Genomic DNA, 24,899 nt, shown 5'->3' on the forward strand with positions numbered 1-24,899 from the left:
CTCCTCTAGGTGTTCTTTTCCTGAATGGGCCACATGTATCTGTATGTACTAGCTCAAGAGGCATGCTAGCTGATCCTTCTTTCTCTGGAAAGTTAGTCCTGGTTTGTTTTCCAAACTGACATGATCTGCATATGGTGTTGTCAGGAATTTTGATATCTGGAAGATCGCGAACTGCCTGATATTTGCATGCTTTCCTTATTTGTGAGAAGCTTAGATGTCCCAACCTTCGATGCCATAACCAGTGCTCTTCATCCTTGCTCAGATAGCATTGTTGTTGTCCTTCTTCAAATATGTACAGATTATTTGGAGTTCTTTTGCCCTTGAGTACTGTTTTTCCTGTATCAAGATCACGAACAAGACATCCATTCGATCTGAAAATAACCTCGGTTCTTTGATCACACATCTGGCTGACACTTAGAAGATTATGCTTCAATCCATCAACATACAAAACATTTCCAGCTTTGACCTTTTCTTTTAACTGAGCAATGCCTTTTCCTTTTATAGTTGCAGGAGTATCATTTCCAAAAGAGACTTTCTTTCCTTTTTCTAGAGCAAAATAAGATTCAAGTTTTTCTTTATCACCTGTCATATGCTTCGAACATCCACTGTCAATGTACCATAGATTTTCCTGTCCCTCTGCATAAAATGCTATTCCACATCTTTCTGTTTGAGGTTCCTTTATTCTCCATGTTTTGGTGCTTGAGGCTTGCTCCTTTTTCTGCTGAAACCTGCTCCTGCATTCAGATTCTTCATGACCAAAGTTATTGCAAATAGAACATTCGACTTCATTTTCAAGAACCGAAAAGTTGTTATAGGTCCTTTTTGTAATCCCTGTCATACTTCTTTGTTTTTGAGCTTCCCTAGTCATGATTGTTTTATATGCAACACATTGAGCTGCTTTGTGACCAAAGTTATGACAAGAAAAGCATTGTCCATTGAAGAAACTTCTGCGTTTATTGAATCTACCAGCCAACTGATTGTAATTTCTATTTTCATCTATTCTTGGACCAAATTGAGAAGATTTTACCTGTGGTTGGTTCACCCTTAAGATGGATTGCCCTTGATAGCTCTGTTTGTAATTTGTCCCTGCTTTACCTGATGATCTTCATTGTTCTTTTGCTCATTTCTTCTTGCTGCATCAAGATAACTCTTTGAGGTGGATGCTTGAGAGGTTTCTCCATTGTAGCCCAGACCTGTCTTGTTTAGAGGAGACCGCTGCACATTGATAATCTTATCCAAAGTTTCAGATCCTTTGACAAACTTAAGATTAATAGCTTTTGTTTTCTCAATCTCTTTTCTAAGACCAACAATTTCTCCTTCTAGTTTTTCAAGATGTTTTTCCTTTTCATCAATTTGAAATTGTAGAGTATCAATGATCACATTCTTTTCTTCTATACATCTCTTGAGTCTAGTGATTTCATCATAAAGGTTATCCACATCTATAGCATCCATATAATCATCATCTTCAAATGCCATTAATAACTTATATTCATTACCTCGTTCATCTTCATCACTGTTTGATAGACCATCACTATCTTCATGGGTGTAGTAGCTTTTCTTATTTGCACTTTGTTTCTTGTTCCATCTAGCAGGTTCCTTTCCTTTATCCTTATAAGGACATTTTGCAGCATAATGACCTACTCTTCCACAAGCAAAGCATTTGAAAGGTAGCTTACCTCTGAACCTTCCAGAACCCCTTTGAAGATTTCTGACAAAATTTGATTCTTCTTCCTCTTCTTCTGGAACATGGCTTGCTTCATAGTAATCTTCTTTGCCTGATGCCTTGAAAGCAGCTTCCCTTCTGTCTGATGGACCTCCCTTTCTCATTTCATAAGCAGTTAGAATTCCATGTAGCTGAGACATAGTGAGAACACGGAGATTTTCTTTTTCTTCTATTGCAGATACTTTAGATTCAAACTTGGGGGATAATGATCTTAGAATCTTTTCAACTACTATAGCCTCTTTTATTTCTTCACCCAAATTTTTCATACAATTAACAATCTCATCTACCCGAAGAAAATAATTAGCCACACTTTCATCATTATACATTTTGAGTGTCTCATACCGAATCCTGAGAGTTTGAAGTTTAGCTCGCTTTACCTGTTCATCTCCTTCATAGCTCGTGACCATTTTGTCCCATATCTCTTTTGTTGTTTTGAAGTGCATTACCTTCATGAATTCTGTTTGGGATATACTTCCTAATAGAGTACTGACTGCTTTTGCATTTGTTTCATACTTCTTTTTCTCAGCTGGATCTGTAGGAGTAGCTGAAGGAAAAGCATAGCCTGTTTCTACAATGTCCCAAACTTCTGTACCAAGAGATTGAAGATATGCAGTAACTCTTACCTTCCAATAATTGAAGTTTGTCCCATCAAAAATCGGTGGCCTGATTGATGCTTCTCTCTCGTAGTTGCTCATGATGAACGATCTACCTTCAAGCGATCAAGCTTCTTTGAAGGACCTGCTCTGATACCAATTGTTGAGAATAATACTGAGAGGGGGGGGTGAATCAGTATTATCTAGCAATTTTAATAAATCTTCCTTATTTGATCTTAGAATTATTTTTGCATGTCAGTACCATAAAATAATGAGCATGAACAAAGAAAACAGATAGTCACACCAAAGAACACAAGATGTAAGGTGGAAACCCAATGTGGGTGAAAACCACCTGCTGCAATATGTCTCTATCTTCTTTCAAATTAGAAACTTCTTTTACAATGATTTTGTACTGGTGCAGTCCTTTACCAGTACGCAGGCTGCAACCTGCAGAGAGCTACAACTCTCTCTCGTTTTCCAGTCTACTCCTGGAAGGGAGCTACAACCCCCTAATTCTTTTCATAAAGCATCAGATGATCAACAAGTACATAACAGTTACAGATCACTACAGATATCAGATCAGCAATAACAGAATTAACCCAGAACACCTTATCAACAGAGAAATATAATCAACAGAACAGACACGCAGTTTTCCCTTCTGTGGCCTGCGACCAGACGCAGTTAACCTTCTGCTCCCCTGCGTCCACATGCAGATATCCTTCTGCTGCGCTGCGTGCCCACGCACTGTTCCTTCAACTGCGCTGCGTCGTTTTGCTATAGGGACGCACCCAAGAACACTATCGCGCCGCGTCCTGTTACCCCAAAGACGCACCCAGAGACACTATCGCGTCGCGCCTTTTTACCTCAGGGACGCACCTGAACCTGGTCTGTCCTGCGTCCCCACGCAGATCTCCCGTTACTGAGCTGCGTCCCGGACGCACCTGAGCCACGTCTGCCCTGCGTCCCCACGCAGGTCTCTCTCTGCTGTGCTGCGTCCCGGCGCACTTGGCCTTCACTGAACCTGCGTACCTTCAGATATGAATGATTTCAAGACCTTAAGTGTAACCCAAACAGTCAGATCTACAGATCTGATCTTGCGCCAAAGAGATCTTAGTCCTCCAGTAGATTCGCCTTCTTTAGATTTAGACTAGACCTCACCCAATAAGATATTCAACCCAAGACTTGTACCAACCAAATGATCTCCTTTGCTTTATATAGGCAAGCTCCTCCTCAAATCAAGGAACAATACCACAAGCCAACACCTTAAAAACACAATACCGTCAGCTAGATACCAGGAGTAAATCACAAGAAACCCCCACATGTGCTTTTCTCTGCCTTAAAAAGTGTGCACTGGGTGGACGCACCTTCTGAACGGCTGGACTGCGTCCCTGGACGCGGTCTATGCATGGATTACCTGTGGGTACGCACTATCTGAAAGGTGTACCTGCATCCTTCTTAAAATTTTTTAATAAATTAAGAGCTGATCATCAATCTTTGCTGCTGACATGAAGAACAGCGATCTACCACCTGAATGGGTTGCCATCAAGGACAACACCTGAACCATGAACCATAATGCCAACAATCTCCCCCTTTGGACTTGATGGCAACCTCATAATCTTCAGCTTCATTCTCCCCCTTTGACATCAAGGGCAAAGGGTATGCTCCCCCTAAGATCATGCTCCTCCTGAATATGAACCAGATCTGCAGCGACGAACCATAATCTACCATGAAAGAGATAGAGACATATTGCAACAATTTCGAAGATCTTCTTCTGACCATCCTCCATAATGCCAACAATGCATTATGTGCTCCCCCTGAGCCTGTATCACCAATAAGAAGAGGTTCAACAATAAGATGATGCATCAACAACCCCCAGCTTTTGCCTGAGGTACTCAAAAGTGTCCCTGGGCAATGGTTTGGTGAAAATATCAGCAACTTGTTCCTTAGAAGGAACATACTCCAATTTGACCTTCTGTTCAAGTACTTGTTCCCGGAGAAAATGATACTTGATTGGTATGTGCTTGGTTTTTGAATGCATAACAGGATTCTTTGAGATGCTGATTGCACTTGTGTTGTCACATAAGATAGGGATTGGTGGAGTACAAGTGATTTGAAAATCCTGCAATGTCTGCATCATCCAAAGGAGTTGGGTGCAACAAGATGCAGCAGCAACATATTCCGCTTCAGCTGTAGACAAGGCAATTGAACTCTGTTTCTTGTTGAACCAAGATACCAGTCTGGAACCCATAAAGAACGCACCACCACTTGTGCTTTTCCTGTCATCCACGCTTCCGGCCCAATCTGCATCTGTATAAGCGTGAAGTGTCAGATCTGTATCTCTAGGATACCATAAGCCATAATTTTGAGTCCCTTGAAGATATTTGAAAATTCTCTTCACTGCCTGAAGATGAGTCTCTTTCGGATTTGCTTGAAATCTTCCAACTATTCCAACTGCATGCATGATATCTGGTCGGGTACCTGTCAAATAAAGTAAACTTCCAATCATAGATCTGTAGGTTGGTTGATGTACTGCTGCAGATTCATCATTTTCACTGAGGCTACATCCTGTGACCATGGGTGTACATACTGGTTTTGCATCTTCCATGCCATATTTCTTCAAAATCTTTTTGAGATACTTGGTTTGAGATAAAAAGATTCCTCCTTCCTTTTGTTGGATTTGCAAACCAAGGAAATATGTCAGTTCTCTTAGCAAGGACATTTCAAATTCTTTCTGCATGACCGAGGCAAAGCTTTGACTCATAGCTTCTTCATTGCTGCCAAAAATAATGTCATCTACATACACAACAAGTATTAGCAATTTGTCATTTTCAACTTTTATATGCAGATTGCTATCTGCGGAACCTTTTGAAAAACCTTGTTGATGAAGATATTTGTCCAACCAGTAGTACCAAGCCCTTGGAGCTTGTTTGAGACCATAGAGAGCCTTTTTCAATCTGCATACAAGATTTGGATCATTTCCAAGAATGAACCCATCTGGCTGTTCAATGTACACTTCTTCTTCCAAGTCTCCATTCAGAAAGGCTGATTTCACGTCCATTTGAAATACTTTGAAGTTTTGAAAACTTGAGAGAGCAAGGAACATTCGGATGGCCTCAAGTCTTGCAACAGGAGCAAAAGTTTCTTCAAAGTCTATTCCTTCTTGCTGCGCATACCCTTTACAAACAAGTCTGGCTTTGTTTCTAATTACTTCTCCATTTTCATTCAATTTATTTTTGAAGACCCATTTTGTTCCGATAACATTCTTATCCTTTGGTCTAGGAACCAGCTCCCAAGTGTTGTTCTTTTCGATTTGCTCAAGTTCTTCATCCATTTCTTTCACCCAACATTCATCTTTGCATGCTTCTTTCACATTTTGTGGTTCAGTAGAGGAGAGTAATGCCAAATAGCTTGAGGCTTCTGCAACTGTTCTTCTTGTTTGTACACCTGCTTCTTTCTGCCCCACAATCTGAGATTCTGGATGATTCTTCTGAACATATCTGGATGGAGTTTTCTCTTCTATTCTTGTCTGTTCCTCTGGTTCTTCTTGAGGTTCTCCTTGGGGTTCTTCTTCTTCATTATTCTGTCTTTGAGGGTAGCCTTCATCTTCTTCTATATCTTCATGATGTACTTGCCTAGGAATGTATCCCTTCTCATCAACCACTACATCAATGCTGTCAACAATTCTGCCAAGTCTTTTATTGTAGCATTTGTATGCTTTGCTATGTGGAGAATAGCCAAGAAGAATGCCTTCATCTGCTCTAGGTTCAAGTTTGCCAAGCTGCTCATCAGTATTCTTGATATAGCATTTGCTCCCAAAGATTTTGAAATGCTTTACCGAAGGAGTCCTGCCACTCCAAAGCTCATGAGGAGTTTGAGTGTTGTTCACCCGGACATTTGTTTTGTTGAGAATAACAACCGCAGCATGTGCAGCTTCACCCCAGAAAGTTGCGGGAGTTCCTGATTCATCAAGCATAGCACGAGCCATTTGTTGGATTGTTCTGTTCATTCTTTCAACAACTCCATTTTGCTGAGGAGTTCTAGCTGTAGAGAATTCTCTCCTTATCCCATGTTCATCACAGAAATCGAAAAATTCATTTGAAGTAAATTCCCCACCTCTGTCGGATCTGAGGCACTTAATTTTGTGACCTGATTCATTTTCAACCAAGGCTTTGAAGGATTTGAATTTTTCAAAAGCTTCATCTTTGTGCTTCATAAGTCCTAACCAGACAAACCTGGAGAAATCGTCAATAAATAGTATCAAGTATTCCTCTCCTCTAGGTGTTCTTTTCCTGAATGGGCCACATGTATCTGTATGTACTAGCTCAAGAGGCATGCTAGCTGATCCTTCTTTCTCTGGAAAGTTAGTCCTGGTTTGTTTTCCAAACTGACATGATCTGCATATGGTGTTGTCAGGAATTTTAATATCTGGAAGATCGCGAACTGCCTGATATTTGCATGCTTTCCTTATTTGTGAGAAGCTTAGATGTCCGAACCTTCGATGCCATAACCAGTGCTCTTCATCCTTGCTCAGATAGCATTGTTGTTGTCCTTCTTCAAATATGTACAGATTATTTGGAGTTCTTTTGCCCTTGAGTACTATTTTTCCTGTATCAAGATCACGAACAAGACATCCATTCGATCTGAAAATAACCTCGGTTCTTTGATCACACATCTGGCTGACACTTAGAAGATTATGCTTCAATCCATCAACATACAAAACATTTCCAGCTTTGACCTTTTCTTTTAACTGAGCAATGCCTTTTCCTTTTATAGTTGCAGGAGTATCATTTCCAAACGAGACTTTCTTTCCTTTTTCTAGAGCAGAATAAGATTCAAGTTTTTCTTTATCACCTGTCATATGCTTCGAACATCCACTGTCAATGTACCATAGATTTTCCTGTCCCTCTGCATAAAATGCTATTCCACATCTTTCTGTTTGAGGTTCCTTTATTCTCCATGTTTTGGTGCTTGAGGCTTGCTCCTTTTTCTGCTAAAACTTGCTCCTGCATTCAGATTCTTCATGACCAATGTTATTGCAAATAGAACATTCAACTTCATTTTCAAGAACCGAAAAGTTGTTATAGGTCCTTTTTGTAATCCCTGTCATACTTCTTTGTTTTTGAGCTTCCCTAGTCATGATTGTTTTATATGCAACACATTGAGCTGCTTTGTGACCAAAGTTATGACAAGAAAAGCATTGTCCATTGAAGAAACTTCTGCGTTTATTGAATCTGCCAGCCAACTGATTGTAATTTCTATTTTCATCTATTCTTGGACCAAATTGAGAAGATTTTACCTGTGGCTGGTTCACCCTTAAGATGGATTGCCCTTGATAGCTCCTGTTTGTAATTTGTCCCTGCTTTACCTGATGATCTTCATTGTTCTTTTGCTCATTTCTTCTTGCTGCATCAAGATAACTCTTTGAGGTGGATGCTTGAGAGGTTTCTCCATTGTAGCCCAGACCTGTCTTGTTTAGAGGAGACCACTGCACATTGATAATCTTATCCAAAGTTTCAGATCCTTTGACAAAATTAAGATTAATAGCTTTTGTTTTCTCAATCTCTTTTCTAAGACCAACAATTTCTCCTTCTAGTTTTTCAAGATGTTTTTCCTTTTCATCAATTTGAAATTGTAGAGTATCAATGATCACATTCTTTTCTTCTATACATCTCTTGAGTCTAGTGATTTCATCATAAAGGTTATCCACATCTATAGCATCCATATAATCATCATCTTCAAATGCCATTAATAACTTATATTCATTACCTCGTTCATCTTCATCATTGTTTGATAGACCATCACTATCTTCATGGGTGTAGTAGCTTTTCTTATATGCACTTTGTTTCTTGTTCCATCTAGCAGGTTCCTTTCCTTTATCCTTATAACGACATTTTGCAGCATAATGACCTACTCTTCCACAAGCAAAGCATTTGAAAGGTAGCTTACCTCTGAACCTTCCAGAACCCCTTTGAAGATTTCTGACAAAATTTGATTCTTCTTCCTCTTCTTCTGGAACATGGCTTGCTTCATAGTAATCTTCTTTGCCTGATGCCTTGAAAGCAGCTTCCCTTCTGTCTGATGGACCTCCCTTTCTCATTTCATACGCAGTTAGAATTCCATGTAGCTGAGACATAGTGAGAACACGGAGATTTTCTTTTTCTTCTATTGCAGATACTTTAGATTCAAACTTGGGGGATAATGATCTTAGAATCTTTTCAACTACTATAGCCTCTTTTATTTCTTCACCCAAATTTTTCATACAATTAACAATCTCATCTACCCGAAGAAAATAATTAGCCACACTTTCATCATTATACATTTTGAGAGTCTCATACTGAATCCTGAGAGTTTGAAGTTTAGCTCGCTTTACCTGTTCATCTCCTTCATAGCTCGTGACCATTTTGTCCCATATCTCTTTTGCTGATTTGAAGTGCATTACCTTCATGAATTCTGTCTGGGATATACTTCCTAATAGAGTACTGACTGCTTTTGCATTTGTTTCATACTTCTTTCTCTCAGCTGGATCTGTAGGAGTAGCTGAAGGAAAAACATAGCCTGTTTCTACAATGTCCCAAACTTCTGTACCAAGAGATTGAAGATATGCAGTAACTCTTACCTTCCAATAATTGAAGTTTGTCCCATCAAAAATCGGTGGCCTGATTGATGCTTCTCTCTCATAGTTGCTCATGATGAACGATCTACCTTCAAGCGATCAAGCTTCTCTGAAGGACCTGCTCTGATACCAATTGTTGAGAATAATACTGAGAGGGGGGGGGTGAATCAGTATTATCTAGCAATTTTAATAAATCTTCCTTATTTGATCTTAGAATTATTTTTGCATGTCAGTACCATAAAATAATGAGCATGAACAAAGAAAACAGATAGTCACACCAAAGAACACAAGATGTAAGGTGGAAACCCAATGTGGGTGAAAACCACCTGCTGCAATATGTCTCTATCTTCTTTCAAATTAGAAACTTCTTTTACAATGATTTTGTACTGGTGCAGTCCTTTACCAGTACGCAGGCTGCAACCTGCAGAGAGCTACAACTCTCTCTCGTTTTCCAGTCTACTCCTAGAAGGGAGCTACAACCCCCTACTTCTTTTCATAAAGCATCAGATGATCAACAAGTACATAACAGTTACAGATCACTACAGATATCAGATCAGCAATAACAGAATTAACCCAGAACACCTTATCAACAGAGAAATATAATCAACAGAACAGAGACGCAGTTTTCCCTTCTGTGGCCTGCGACCAGACGCAGTTAACCTTCTGCTCCCCTGCGTCCACACGCAGATATCCTTCTGCTGCGCTGCGTGCCCACGCACTGTTCCTTCAACTGCACTGCGTCCTTTTGCTATAGGGACGCACCCAAGAACACTATCGCGCCGCGTCCTGTTACCCCAAAGACGCACCTAGAGACACTATCGCGCCGCGCCTTTTTACCTCAGGGACGCACCTGAACCTGGTCTATCCTGCGTCCCCACGCAGATCTCCCGTTACTGAGCTGCGTCCCGGACGCACCTGAGCCACGTCTACCCTGCGTCCCCACGCAGGTCTCTCTCTGCTGCGCTGCGTCCCGGCGCGCTTGGCCTTCACTGAACCTGCGTACCTTCAGATATGAATGATTTCAAGACCTTAAGTGTAACCCAAACAGTCAGATCTACAGATCTGATCTTGCGCCAAAGAGATCTTAGTCCTCCAGTAGATTTGCCTTCTTTAGATTTAGACTAGACCTCACCCAATAAGATATTCAACCCAAGACTTGTACCAACCAAATGATCTCCTTTGCTTTATATAGGCAAGCTCCTCCTCAAATCAAGGAACAATACCACGAGCCAACACCTTAAAAACACAATACCGTCAGCTAGATACCAGGAGTAAATCACAAGAAACCCCCACGTGTGCTTTTCTCTGCCTTAAAAAGTGTGCACTGGGTGGACGCACCTTCTGAACGGCTGGACTGCGTCCCTGGACGCGGTCTATGCATGGATTACCTGCGGGTACGCACTATCTGAAAGGTGTACCTGCGTCCTTCTTAAATTTTTTTAATAAATTAAGAGCTGATCATCAATCTTTGCTGCTGACATGAAGAACAGCGATCTACCACCTGAATGGGTTGCCATCAAGGACAACACCTGAACCATAATGCCAACAGGATGTTGGTGATATCATGACTCTGTCCTTGTAGCGAAGAATCTCATCTTGCCAAGAGTAGCCTGTTGTGGAATTTGGATCTACCTGCAATTGATTAATGAGTTGGGAGAGACAGGGATGTGAAAACCATTCCTTGTGAGCCTCTTCAATCCATTCTAGAATGGGAAGGGAGATTGCGAGCAGGGTGATTTCCTTCTCAAATTGGTGTGATAACACATTTGCTACGATATTTTCGCGCCCTTTCTTGTAAATTATCTCATAATCATATCCCAGCATTTTGGTGAGCCATTTATTTTGTTGTGGCGAGGATAGGTGTTTCTCCAAAAAATATTTAAGGCTTTGATGGTCTGTGCGGATTTGGAAACACCGCCCCAAGAAGTATGGTCGCCAAGTATCTACTGCATGTAAGATGGCCATCATCTCCTTCTCATAGGTTGATTGTCCCAGATCTTTCCCACTTAGTTGTTGGCTAGTGAAGGCCAAGGGTCGACCTTCCTACATTAAGACCACCCCAATACCTGTACCTGAAGCATCACATTCAATCACAAAGGATTTGGTGAAGTCAGGTAGTGCTAATATGGGAGTGGAACACATGGCATGTTCGAGAGATATAAAGGCCTGTTGTGTTTCATCATTCCAGAGAAATGAAATTTTCTTGAGGAATTGAGTGAGGGGTCTAGAAAATGCGACCATAATTGCGGACAAATTTGTGATAGTAGCCTGTGAGACCCAAAAATCCTCTCAAGCTCTTCAAGTTCTTTGGTTGAGGCCAAACCTGCATTGCCTGGATCTTTTTGGGGTCCACCCTGACACCTTCATGTCCCATAATGTGGCCCAAATACTCAACTTCTTCCATGCCAAAAGAGCATTTGAACATCTTGACAAATAATTTATGCTTTTGGAGTAGTTGCAAGAGAAGATCTACATGTTGAAGATGTGTGGCCCAGGTGCGGCTGTAGATGAGGATGTCATCAAAGAAAACAAGGACAAATTTTCTGAGATATGGTTTGAGCAGGTGCTTCATAAGGCTTTGAAAAGTGGATGGGGCATTACAAAGACCAAATGGCATGACTAGGAACTCATAATGGCCTTCCTGAGTTCGAAAAGCAGTCTTTGGAATGTCTACTTCTTTCATCCAAATTTGGTGATAGCCCGAGCGAAGGTCAAGCTTAGTGAAGAATTGAGCCCCATTTAGTTCATCCTGTAAATCATCGAAAACTCGGATGGGAAATTTATCTTTAACTGTCAACTTGTTGAGGGCCCTAAAGTCTGGACACATACACCATTCACCATCTTTCTTGAGCACCATGACCATAGGCGATGAATAAGGATTAATGCTGGGATGAATGAAGCCTGCTTCCAAGAGTTCCTCGATGAGTTTTTCAATTTCATTCTTTTGGGCGAACAAATATCTATATGGGTGCACATTTGGTGGTTGGGCCCCTTGGACCAAAGTAATGCTATGATCATGTTCCCCTCTTGAGGGTGGAAGCTCATGAGGCTTGTCAAAGACTTGCAGATGCTTGTTTGAGATCTTTTCCATCTCATGATGAATATGAAGAGAAGTGGGTTCAAAGGCCTGAATGGAATTAAATTGGGCTATAACTCCATGGTGGACCTTTTTTAAAAGAATTTCCATCCTATGTGGGCTGATGATAGATGGATCACCCGCCTGGAGTCTGCGGAGGGTATGTGTGTGGTTGTTCTACTTAAAGCTCATATATAACTCTTGGAAATCCATTGTGATTGGGCCAAGTGTGTGAAGCCATTCATCACCTAGGACAATGTCTCACCCTCCCATGTATATGACAAACATGTGGGTCTTTAACTAGTAATCCCCCATTTGAAGTTTGACATTTTCACAGTAGCCTTCACATTTCATTGGCCCCCCATCAGCAATTTGGACCTAGAAATTAGAAACTGCTCTGACAAAACAATGCACTGCTTCCGCGACTCTTTGATGGATAAAGTTATGTCTACTGCCACTATCAATCAAGACTACTATAGGGCGATGCTTGATAAAACCTCTGATTTTGAGAGTTTGGGGAGAAGAAATCCCTGCCAAAACATGCATTGAGATAACTGGTTCTTTAGGTACATTGTCCAGCTGGTTGTCCTCTTCTTCGTCCTCTGGTTCCTCTAGTGGTGGGGCTTCCTCCGATGAACTGTGATTAGTAGCATCAATTTGAAAGAATTTGGGCTCCTTGCATTTATGCCCAAGGGAGTATTTCTCATCACAGTAGTAACACAATCCTTGCTTTCTTCTTTCCACCATTTTCGCTGGTGACACCTTTTGAACCTTGAGTGTTTAGGTAGTGATTTGAGCCTGGGTGGGGTGACACTTGGCTATGAAATTTTGGTGATTGGACTGGGCCGCTAACGCATGTTCTACTTCATGAGCTATCCTATAAGCATGCAGCCATGAGATAGGGTGTTGCAGTTGGACGTGGGCATGTATGGCTTCTTTGAGACCACTGACAAAACATTCCAAGTAGAACTCATATTATAGATGTCCTGTGTGGAAAGCTAAGGCTTCAAAGGCTATAATATATTCGTTCACTGTTCCTGTCTGTTGAAGCTTAGTGAGATGACCCAAAAAGTTAGATTCATGGTCCAAGCGATCTGTAAGAGCTTTTGTAAATGTCTGCCAAGTCACGAGCCTTCCATAGCAACGTTGATGCCACTGCCACCATTGCCATCTTTCATTGTCCCAAGTACATGCTACCCACACTAAGCTGAGTCGCCTCATCTCTGATGTGATTTAGTGTGAAATATTTCTCCATTTGTGCTATCCATGTGGCCAGATGAGAGCCATGAAATTTATACATGTCCAGCTTGGGTGGTCACGTCTGGGATTGTTGGTGACTGCCAAAGAGGTGAAGAGAATGGCTAGACTCGCCCTCAATGTTTTCATTGAAAATATATGCCTCCACGAGTTCCTCCAGCTTTCCCTTTGTGAGTGTGTTAGTTAAGGTCTTCAGCGATGATAGTACGTTGTTCAATTTTGATTCAAGGCTATCAATCTTCTCATTGGCCATAGCTTGAGATCTAGTTTGTACCATGCACCGATCCAATGCACTTAAAATTTGGGATCGCCCGATTTTTTTTCTTTTTTGACGCTAACAATTGAATGGTACCACCTTGCTTGGCTCGTCAACCTTATTCTTATGGGCTAAGTCTCATATAAGCATCCCAGGGGGTAATATATAGGATTCCACACAAATCGTCAGATTTGTTGGCAAACCCTCCACTGTAGAGTATGAGTAGGAATGTGGTAGTGATCGAACCCCTGCTGCTAGATATGAATGGTGGATTTGATTGTTGCGATTGCTACAGAATCCAAACTACTAGATCTAGATGGCGGATATGATGGATCTGAATGGCGGATCGGATAGATCTGAATGGCAGAGTTGATTGTTTTTGCTGCGACAGAACCCCACCTAATAGATCTGATTTGGAAAAGATGACACGTGATCCCGAGAGAGACACAGGAACTATGGTCACAAGGAGCGTCAAGTGCTACAGATTGCAATATACATAAGGGTCTGACAGCAGTACTCGGCCCAATCTTTCAGGGCACTAACCAAGGAGGATCAACCATACCCTTAGCTGTACAACCTGACTACCTTATCGTACGCGGGAGTAATCTCCCCGAGTGTTGTTCTTGGTGTGCTGTAGCAGCAAGACTACAGATGGTTTGTCTATGGCGAGGTTTCAAGAGAGCCTAGGGGGCTTCCGATATACCCAGAGGGTATTTGGAAGACAGTCCATGCGCGATTTTGTCTAATGTGCTACTACTCGAAGGGGTACCCAGAGGGGTTACAAGGGATTCCAACAAGCATGACCACCTCTTGTATTTCCTGTGTGCATGCCTCGCCAAATCCATAGGTTTATGCACTCAATCGCAGATCTCGTGGTTTAAAGATGTCGTAACAAGTCTCTAGCCAATTTTTTTATACTAAAAGTTGGAGATCCCACTGGCCCTAGAAAGTGCTCTAATTCCACTTGTTATGCTCTTGACTTGTGAGAAGATACCAGAATACAAAATATGCAAATAAATATACCCAGAACACAGAACAATAAGAAATAAAAGCAAGTATTTTATTATTCAGAAAGCAATGTTCACTTGCCTCTTCGAGGGGGAAACCTCCGATATAGTTGGGATTAATTACAAAATAAGACATGATGCTCCTCGAGGGGAGTCTGTATCCTTTATATAGGATTCATACATGCAATACCATGGGTCAATACCATGGTTCTTATTAATACCATCTATCTAATACCATGACCCATTTACAACTAACTATGGTCCCTTCTTTAAATGCGGGTAAACAACTTACAATTATTAATATGGGATTTATTGACTCTTTACTTAACTATAACTATGAATCAATCCTATTACGTAAATAAGGGGGTTAGGGTTGGACCCTAACAATGATAGAAAACAACTTCTATGCCCGAAAATGACATTTGCTACAAAAAGATGAGAACGCAGACAACTCTTTAATATCAAGGAGGGGATCTTGAAATCATCAGCTTACCCAAAAACAACCAAAGATGATCGATCACAGGATCTAAAGTAGGCTTCGAAATTTGCATGCGAGCCAAAATTTTAGAGGGTGGTTGTAGCCGCTACAACACTTGGCAACACACTCGTAGAACTCGAGCTTCTCTATTTTGGTTCATTGACAGCACAGGGCCTTGGTCTTTTGGAGAGTATTGAATCATTGTGCGGGTTACTTTGGCTTGCCCACTTACCCCATGGACAAACATGGTTCACCTTTTTCCAACTCAGTCAAACACAACAAAAGTTCAACTTGATCAGAGTGTTGCGAAATTGGGAAGGGTAGTTTGGCTCGTGAATTGAAGATTTTCAGAGTATAATTTTTCATCTCTAGTGCTTCTCTGCTGCCGGCATGCCTTGACAGTACCCTTATGGGGTCATGCAAGAACACACGCATTGCTCCACTACTAGCGAGCTTGGTTAGTACCCCGATGGAGTTGCATGCTTCACCTCTCTTCGCAGGAAGCCTTTCTCTTCTTTCAACTTTGTATTTATATTATTTTTATTTTTTTTAAGAGGATTGTGCATTGGACTTATTTTTTTTTGGTGCGGAAGAGGGATCCCAACTTAGGGAGAGTGCAAGAGGTTATTCCTTTAGAGAGGCATGTAAGATCTCTGACATAGGTTTTCTTGTTTAGATTTCCCCTTCTTCGTTTCTACTAGTTGGATGAGCTTAGACACACATAGCAGAAGGTTGAGTATAGGAATGGGGTTTCCCAATGTGGACATAGGTTCATGGTTGGACAAAAATTCCCCTTACAGATGGCTCATATTTTCCATTAAGACTTCATTGGTCGAAGGTTACAACCAAGAATAGAGAAGACGGGTGCAAGACTGAACAAGTGCTGTAGTTGGTGGGCTCTAGTATTGCAGCAATAATCTTGCAACTCCTGGGGATTCCTTCTTTACTTTTATCAACCCGGTAGTTCGTAACAAACTTGGAAGCGATGGTGCTGTATGCACAAGTACTAGCTCTTACTGCAGGTTGTCACTTGATCAGCTGGCGCAAGTTTGCTAGGAGCTTAAGCCAACTTCTATGAGTTCTCAGAAGAAGCTTTTAATTGTGATGGAAGAAAGCTAACTCTATAGAGGCTAGTCTAGGTGCAAAAAGAGAATGAAAACTGGAATGAAACGCAAACCCTAACAAACCCTAGTTTACCCACTAACCCTACTTTTGCAAGAAAAGAGATGGAAACTAATGAAATGAGTGCCATTGACTATTGAAAAGGTAAATTGAATTTATTAAATCTACTTCTAAAAAGAAATGAGAAGAAATCATCCTTTTGTACTTTTGAGTGTTTTTGTGTGGAATTATTATGCTTGTGATTTATCTGGTTGTGACTGTGCAGAGGTTTGGGGGCAAAGGAAGATGGAGTTGGCTTTTACAGAGGGTGAGGAAGGTGTGGAGAGGTCCTAAGAAGCCCGTACTACCCTTCTAAATACTTTCATTGCGATCAGACTTCAAAAAATCAGTCGCAGGAAATTCTACAGGAGGTTGCAGGGGATCTACAGGAGGAGGCCAAAAGTTGTTTTTGGAGTTTTGAAGGTGGAAAAAATGATGGGAAAAGGGAAATTAAGGCTAGATGAAGGTGTTGAGGTGTCTAGAACTTTTCAAGGAAGATCAGAGACAAATTTGATGGTTGGATTTGTTCAAATGACAAGAAGGCAGCGTTATGGAAAAAACACAGAAATTGGGTCAGATTGGCGAAATGCTATGAATGAGTTGGGAAATATAGGAGAAGTGAGTTGGTGCTAGCTATTTTATGGAGGGATGGTGAGCTAAGATTTCCTGCAAGAGATCTGCACATTTACTTATCAAATCTGACCAAAGAAAGAACTAAAAACAAAATTTTGTCTAGCTTGACCTACTTTCTAACCTACAAACAGAAAATGATGAACAATACCTTATGAACAGAAAAGCATGTGAGAGAAGTATGGTAACAGAATAGGAAATGATCTAAGAAAATGAATCTGGATCAGTATCAACCTTTCCAACTCAAAGTATCACACTAGCAGTTGCATGGAAAAGCAAAAACTATGCTTTTGGTGGCAGCAGTAGTGCCTTGACCTCAAATCATAGTCCCAAGAAGGGAGAAAGGAGATCAGGGCCTGTTGTGGTCTTTTTGAATCTTGTTTTGTCACTGCAGCAACCTACTTGAGCAACTAAAACAAAAACAACTATTCTAACTATCAAAAGCAACCTAATCTAACAAAGTAAAGTGAATCTATGCAATAGAAATTAACTCATGAATGGAAGCAAAAACATATAAGTACACAAAGGAGGTGTTGGGTAGCTTGGGTTGTGCCCTAGCCCAAGAGCTTTAGCCCTATGAAAGAGATCAGTGCTGGCTCAAAAACTGTTTCATCTTCATTTATCAAAAATAGTAGTTACATCACATAAACTATTCTCAAAAGGAACTCGAAAATAAGTTGAACAATGTGCTGCAAAAATGTGCAAAAATATACTAATAACTGGCTAATGTACTGAGGCTCGAAGCCTTCTTATTTATACAAATGGGGACTTCCAACAGTCCTCCTAAAATCAAGGAACTCGGTTTCCTAGAACTGAAGATAAACAACAGTCCTACTTGACTTGCTCGGCTGCCCCTTGGAATCATCAATGTGGGCCTTTGTGCTTCGAGTTGTTGATGGAGGATTCAAGGAAAGGGGTCATTAATGAAGGAGACACCCCCCCCCCACAAGTCCTCTTCCCTATTTTCCTCGAGTTTGATTGCCATTTGTTCATAAATTCCTTGTCTTTGTCCAAAATTGTCCAAAAAATCTGCATAAAGCACTCATTAGACTACATGGCAAAGTGACTAACCCAGTTCACTCTATTAGCATAAATATATTAAAAAAAATGCAACAAACTAATGAGAATGGTGGATTAATTTGAAATAAGAGGCAGAATGAGCCCATATAGTTACCCATTTCTAGGGCTCATCAGCGGTGTCACAAGTCTCTTAGATTTCAGCCACATACTCATTCAAAAGCCAAAACATAGTAGATGGAAACACTTATTTCTGGAAAAAAAAATAGCAAGGTATCAATCAAACAAAAGTAGTAAGCAAATCCAACACAACAAAAGAAATCAAAGAAAACAATCAAACAAACTAAACCAAGTCAGCAATAAAACAAACATGCAAACCAAAAAACAAAGACAAGCGAGAAAGCAAACACTACTACTCCTATGCTAAATTGTTAGAGGTTACGTGAAATGAAATTTCTAATGAAGCCACCATAGGTGTACCTGACATGCAATCATGAAGATACAAGTGATTAAAACAGATAAAAAACAGTGTGCAACAAAAAATGCAAAAACTTGACAAATGTGCACACGAGAGAGAAAGTATCGCCTGTGGGTGGAAGAATGTGTCACAACCACCCAACACACATGCTCATGTCTTCTATGACTGAAATTTTTTAACAAACCTCAGAGACCTCTTGTGAGTTTCTGTTGTTCTGAACTAAGTTTCTTAGCGAGTGAGAGGAAGGACTGAAGCTTGTTACCTGCAAAACAACTCTTCAAGTAGGATTGTTCCATCCATTCAACGATTGGATCATAAAATTCATGATTGTTTTTTGCAAATATTTTTGATATTTGAGAAGATGGATTCCTAATTCGAGAGAGGGTATCATGACGGGAATCTAATATGGATAGATAGATCTGGTCACTCTCTTCAGTCATGTCAAGACAATTTAGGGCCTGTCATAATCATCAGCGTAGGCAAAAGTGCCTCACTTGCTTGACATAAGTCTAAGAATAAAGATGTTACACGGTGAGGATCATAGTGTACAAAGCGACTATCATTGGATGTAATTTTGGGAAAATGATAAACTGCACACCCAATATAGAAGAAAAATCAGACCAGTCGGTCGAGATGCTAGATTCCCAATTTCATATGAATAAAGAAAATTTTTGAAAAATCATGCAAACACTCTCAATGAGGGAACCAAGTTCGTTGTGTGCTAGAAATGATATAACACCCACACACAACTGGTGAAAAAGTGCATAGGTATCATGGTCATCACAAAAATGTAGAAAGGATGTCAGCACTGTGAATGTGTGAAACTAGTTGGGGTGTGGTGAAATGAGAGTAACTTGATTTGTGTGATAGGTTGCATACTCGTCATCACACACGAAGATTGGTGGTGTGATGAGTGGGAAGATTTGACGTGCAAAATTTGCAAAAATACCGAGATTATTACAAGAGGGAACATTTGATAAGTATGATTCCGAAAATAAATAGTCTTTGAGATGATCAACTTTTCTGTCCCATGATTGAATGAGGGACGGACACTCCCAACCTAAATTGGATGTAAGAGAGGTGCATGAAGATGGACATGCTGTAATGGACTTGTGGATTCAATCATTAGCGAAAATCTGAAATTTTGAAATATCACACCCACAATAGTAAATATTATTTACATGGGGATCCATGTCAAGTGCAACCATGCAGATAGACGGATCGCGAGTGAGAAATGAGATCTGATTTGGGTTGGTGGGCTTACCAGAGTTGCGAGGTCCTGACATAACCATCAATGGACGTTGAAGTGCCTCGACTCCCTAGCACATCCCAGAACTTTCCAGAATTGAAAAATTGCATTTTGAGATGTGAACCAAATCATGCATGGCTTGAGGATGGTTGTTTTTACTGATTTCAAAACTACTCTTAGGATGACAACCATCTCTGTCACAGGCTTCATCAAAATTTTTAGCAAGCTAACTTGACGAGCTGTAGTCATGCAACACACAAGATGATGACGAGTGGGAAGAGTCCTATGTGTTGAGACTATTTTCATCATGGACAACCTCATTGCCTTGTGTCGTTTGAGGAGATAACTCATAATATGAAGAAGAAAGAGAACATGGAGTATCTTCGACCCATGTTGATGTGATGTGAATGATAGGACACACAGACAAGTGAGGTGCAAAGGAAGCTTTGATATGGATGTCATCTTTGATTGACGCTCATTCCAAATCTGAGTTAGAGTGTACATGAGATGACATTAGATCATATGATGTGCTTGGGTATTCATCACAACTTATAGAAGCATGGGAGTGATGACAACCCAAGGCTGGAGGTTGATAGAAATAATTGATTGTGCATGATGTTTCACCAAGATTCATAGATCAAGATTCGATTAAGAATGGAAGCTCAATGTTTTGAGAGGAATTGATTATGTCTTCACCGTCCTTCTCCTCCATTTGTATGATGAGACTACCTTGCACATGACTACAACTTAAGCTAGCAGTTCAAGAATCAAGAGAGTGTGCGCAACTAGCTTGTGAAGCAGATCACTCAAGCGAGTCATGGTGCAAGGAGTCATGGCCTGTGGATGATGGAGGATGGCAAAGATGTAGATTAGACTCAAGACTTGGGTTATGAATGGTGATGTACTCTTGTAGAATGGAGGGAAAAGTTTTCACCATAGGCTTTCTAAACCATTATGCAATTTCCCCGTTGGGGTAGGAGACAACCAAGTAGATGGGTTGGGAACATGTTGTTGTGTGTGGAGCATGATTGTTCATAGGTATTTGTTTCAGTCGAATGCATACCCTAGGAAGTTTGTACACCCCTCCACGCGGGGGGGACTTGTCCCCCCCCCCCGCGGGGGTCCGAGGGGGCCGAGCCCCCTTGGTTGGGGGGTCCAGGGGCCAGCAATCCCCCGATGGGGGTTCGGGGGCAATGCCCTCAAAGCCAAAAATAAATGTAAAATTTCCTTGTAAAATTATAGTAATTTCTAGTCAATCTAGCCCGTTCATTAGGCAGATGATCTGACTATAGAACTTATGTTTAGTTTAGGGTTTTTTTTCCCTAGAAGGAAACCCCTCTCTTTGTATGAGGGTATTGTATTTGAGGCTGTGTAATAGATGTGTATTCTTCGAGCGAGAAACAGAGAGGTGAGACTGTGAGAGAAAACAAAGGATATTACAATGGATCTGTTGTAGGTTGTGTCTCTTCATTTTGCTGGATAATAAAAAGGAAGGACTGGATGTTCAAGGTGGACGTAGCCCAAACTGGGTGAACCACGTATATCTGTGTCTCTCTTGTTTTATGCGTTTTCTGTGTTTATATTTCTGCAATATTTTATGTGTTCCATTTCTCCGTAATATATAATTTTCTAACAACTGGTATCAGAGCCGAAGGTCTATTTGGCTAATAAACTCGCAAGACAGAAGAGTTCCTTGTTTGAGTGGGAGCAATGGCAGAAGATGGTAAGTTTAGGGTCGAGAAATTTAACAACCAAAACTTTTCCCTGTGGAAGATGCAGATGGAAGATTATCTGTGTCAGAAAGACCTATACCTACCATTGGGTGGAAAAACAAAGATGCCGACGGGCATGACAGATGAAGAATGGAACCTTCTCAATAGAAAGGCACTCGGAACAATACGGTTGTGCCTCGCAGTGTCGGTTGCCTTCAACATTTCGAAGGAAACAATGACAGAAGGTTTGATTAAGGCGTTGGAGAAACTATATGAAAAACCCTTGGCCTCAAACAAGGTATTTCTTATGAAACGGTTATTTAATATGAAGATGTCAGAAGGTTGATATGTTGCAGACCATTTAAATGATTTTAATACTCTTACAAGTCATCTAGGTTTTGTAGGGGTAAACTTTGATGATGAAGTTAGAGCTCTATTATTCTTGTGCTCATTACCAGAAAGTTGGAATGGTTTAGTAATGGCCATTAGTAACTCTGTTTCTGGATCTAGTACTTTAAAGTTTGATGATGTTGTCAGTGCTATCCTTAGCTAGGGAATGTAATGGAAAAGCTCCGGTGAGACATCGGGTAATGCTTTGAGTGCAGAGTCTAGGGGAAGAAAAATGGAAAGAGGAAAGAGCTCAGGATATCACAGTAAATAAAGGAAAGGCAGATCCAAGTCCAGATCAGGGATAGTGTGCTAGAAATGTGGAAAGAAAGGACACCTAAAGAAAGACTGTAGATCTCAGAAGGGAAAAAAAGGAGATGCACAACAAGAAAACAATAATGAAGCAAATGTGACAGGTGAGGTGTTACAAGATGCTTTGATTCTTTCTTTCGAAAATATTACTGATTCCTAGGTGGTAGATTCAAGGGCCTCATTCCATGCCACACCTGATAAGAAATACTTTCATGACTATGTTCAAGGAGATTTTGGACAAGTTCGTTTGGGTGATGATAAACCCTGCAAAATTGTTGGAATGGGTAAGGTTCTTGTAAAACAACAGAATGGAAACCAATGGGTACTAAAGGAGTTAGGGCATGTTCTAGATCTAAAGAAAAATTTGATTTCAACAGGGCAGTTAGGTGGTGAAGGTTGTGTGACAACTTTCATAGATAAAGCTTGGAAGGTCACCAAAGGAGCCCTGGCAATAGAAAAAGGCGAAAAGGTTGGTACATTGTATTTATGCAATGGTATTTCTAACTCTGTTAATGCCTTAACTTCCAAAGGAGCAGATGCAACATTATGGCATCATAGGCTCGGACACATGAGTGAAAAGGGGATGAATATTCTTCATTCAAGGAATTTGTTGCCTAGTTTGAAGAATGTTGATTTGGACTTCTATGAGAATTGCATTTATGGAAAACAGAAGAGAGTTAGATTTCTTAGAGTTGGGAAAGAAAAGAAGAGCGAAAAATTAGAGCTTATGCATACAGATGTATGGGGACCTGCTCAGGTATCATCTCTCGGTGGCTCTCGTTATTATGTTACTTTTATTGATGATGCAACTAGAAAAACTTGGATTTATTGTATTAAAAATAAATCTGATGTATTTGATACTTTCAAGAAATGGAAAGCTTTGGTTGAGATTGAGATAGGAAAGAAATTGAAGTGCCTTAGATTAGAAAATGGAGGTGAATATTGCAGCAAAGAGTTTGATAGGTACTGTTCAGAGCATGGAATTCGCATAGAGAAAACAGTTCCAAGAACACCACAAGAAAATGGTGTATCAAAAAGGATGAACAGAACAATCATGGAGCGTGCAAGGTGCATGAGATTGCATGCATGATTGCCTTTACAGTTTTGGGTAGATGTTGTAGATACTGCTGTTTATCTAATAAACAGAGGGCCTTCAAGTTCCTTGGATGGTGGTGTTCCAGAGGAAGCATGGATAGGTTAAAAGGTAAACTACTATTTTTTAAAGCCTTTTGGTTGTGAGGCCTTTATCCATATTGATAAAGAAAATAGAACAAAGCTTGAGGCAAAGTCAAATAAATGTACCTTTGTTGAATATGGTATTAATGATTTAAGTTATCGCTTATATGATTATGAAAATCACAAAATCATTAGGAGAAGAGATGTAATATTCAATGAAAAGGTCTTGTATAAGAATCGGTTGTAGGAAAAGAAGCAAGAAAAAGAAAACAAAGAATATGCAGTTCTTGACGAAATCACTAAAAAAGTAAAGGTGCCTGAAAATAATAATAATCAACAACCACAACAACAGCAACCACCACAATAGCAACAGGCACCCAAAACACCTAAAAGTGGTGTTAGAAGATCTACTCAGATAAGTAGACCCCCTGAACGATACTCTCCTTAATTATATTATTTATTGTTGACTGATTCTGGTGAACCTGAAAGTTATGAAGAAGAAATGTAGGTTGAAAGTAGGAAGAAGTGGGAGGTAGCCATGGAAGAAGAGATGGACTCCTTAATGCATAACCAGACTTGGGACTTAGTCAGGTTGCCTGCAGGAAAAACTACATTGAAGAATAAATGGGTTTACAGGCTGAAGGAATAAGACGGAGGAAAACAGAGGTACAAAGCTAGACTTGTGGTGAAGGGGTTTGCACAGAAGAAAGGTATTGATTTTGATGAAATATTTTCTCCTGTTGTTAAAATGACTTCAATCAGAACTATTTTAAGTCTCTCAGCAATTGAATATTTGCATATTGAGCAGTTAGATGTAAAGACAACCTTTCTCCATGGGGATTTGGAGGAAGAGATATATATGCTGCAGCCACAAGGATTTGAAGTGAAATGGAAGGAGAAACTAGTGTGCAGGTTGAAGAAGAGCTTGTATGGCTTAAAACAGGCTCCAAGGCAATGGTATCTAAAATTTGACAAGTTTATGTCTGAACAAGTTTATACTAGATGTCACTCTGATCATTGTGTTTATTTGAAAAAGCAAAGTGATGGCAGCTATATTATATTGTTATTGTATGTAGATAACATGCTTGTTGCAGGGTCTAACATGAAGGAAATAAATGTGCTCAAAATAAAATTGACAAATTCATTTGCAATGAAGGATTTGGGAGCTTCAAAACAAATCCTTGGTATGAGAATAACTAGAGACAGGAAAAATCATAAATTAACATTATCTCAGAATGAGTACATACAAAAGGTGTTGAAAAGATTTAACATGCACAATGCAAAACCAGTTAGTACACCTTTTGCTAGCCATTTCAAACTTAGTAAGGAAATGTGCCCAAAGACCCAAGAAGACATGGATTATATGTCTAAAGTTCCATATGCATCAACAGTTGGAAGCTTAATGTATGCAATGGTCTGCAGAAGGCCTGATATTGCACACGCAGTGGGAGTTGTAAGTAGGTACATGAACAATCCAGGAAAGGAACATTGGATGACAGTGAAATGGATTCTCAGATATTTTAAAGGTACCACAAATCAAGCATTATGATTTGGTGGTTCAAACATTTCTCTACAGGGATATGTTGATGCAGATATGGCAGGTGACAGAGATAACAGGAGGAGAACTATAGGATATGTATTTACTGTTGGTGGAACAACTGTCAGTTGGGTTTCAAAAATCCTAAGTGTTGTTTCACTTTCAACAACAAAAGCAGAGTATATTGCTGCTACATAGGCTAATAAAGAAATAATTTTGTTACAAAGGTTTATGGGT

Source organism: Pinus tabuliformis, chromosome 9, assembly GCF_031772625.1.
Source record: "Pinus tabuliformis cultivar Carrire ecotype Pingquan chromosome 9, CPIR1, whole genome shotgun sequence".
Taxonomy (NCBI): Eukaryota; Viridiplantae; Streptophyta; class Pinopsida; order Pinales; family Pinaceae; genus Pinus; species Pinus tabuliformis.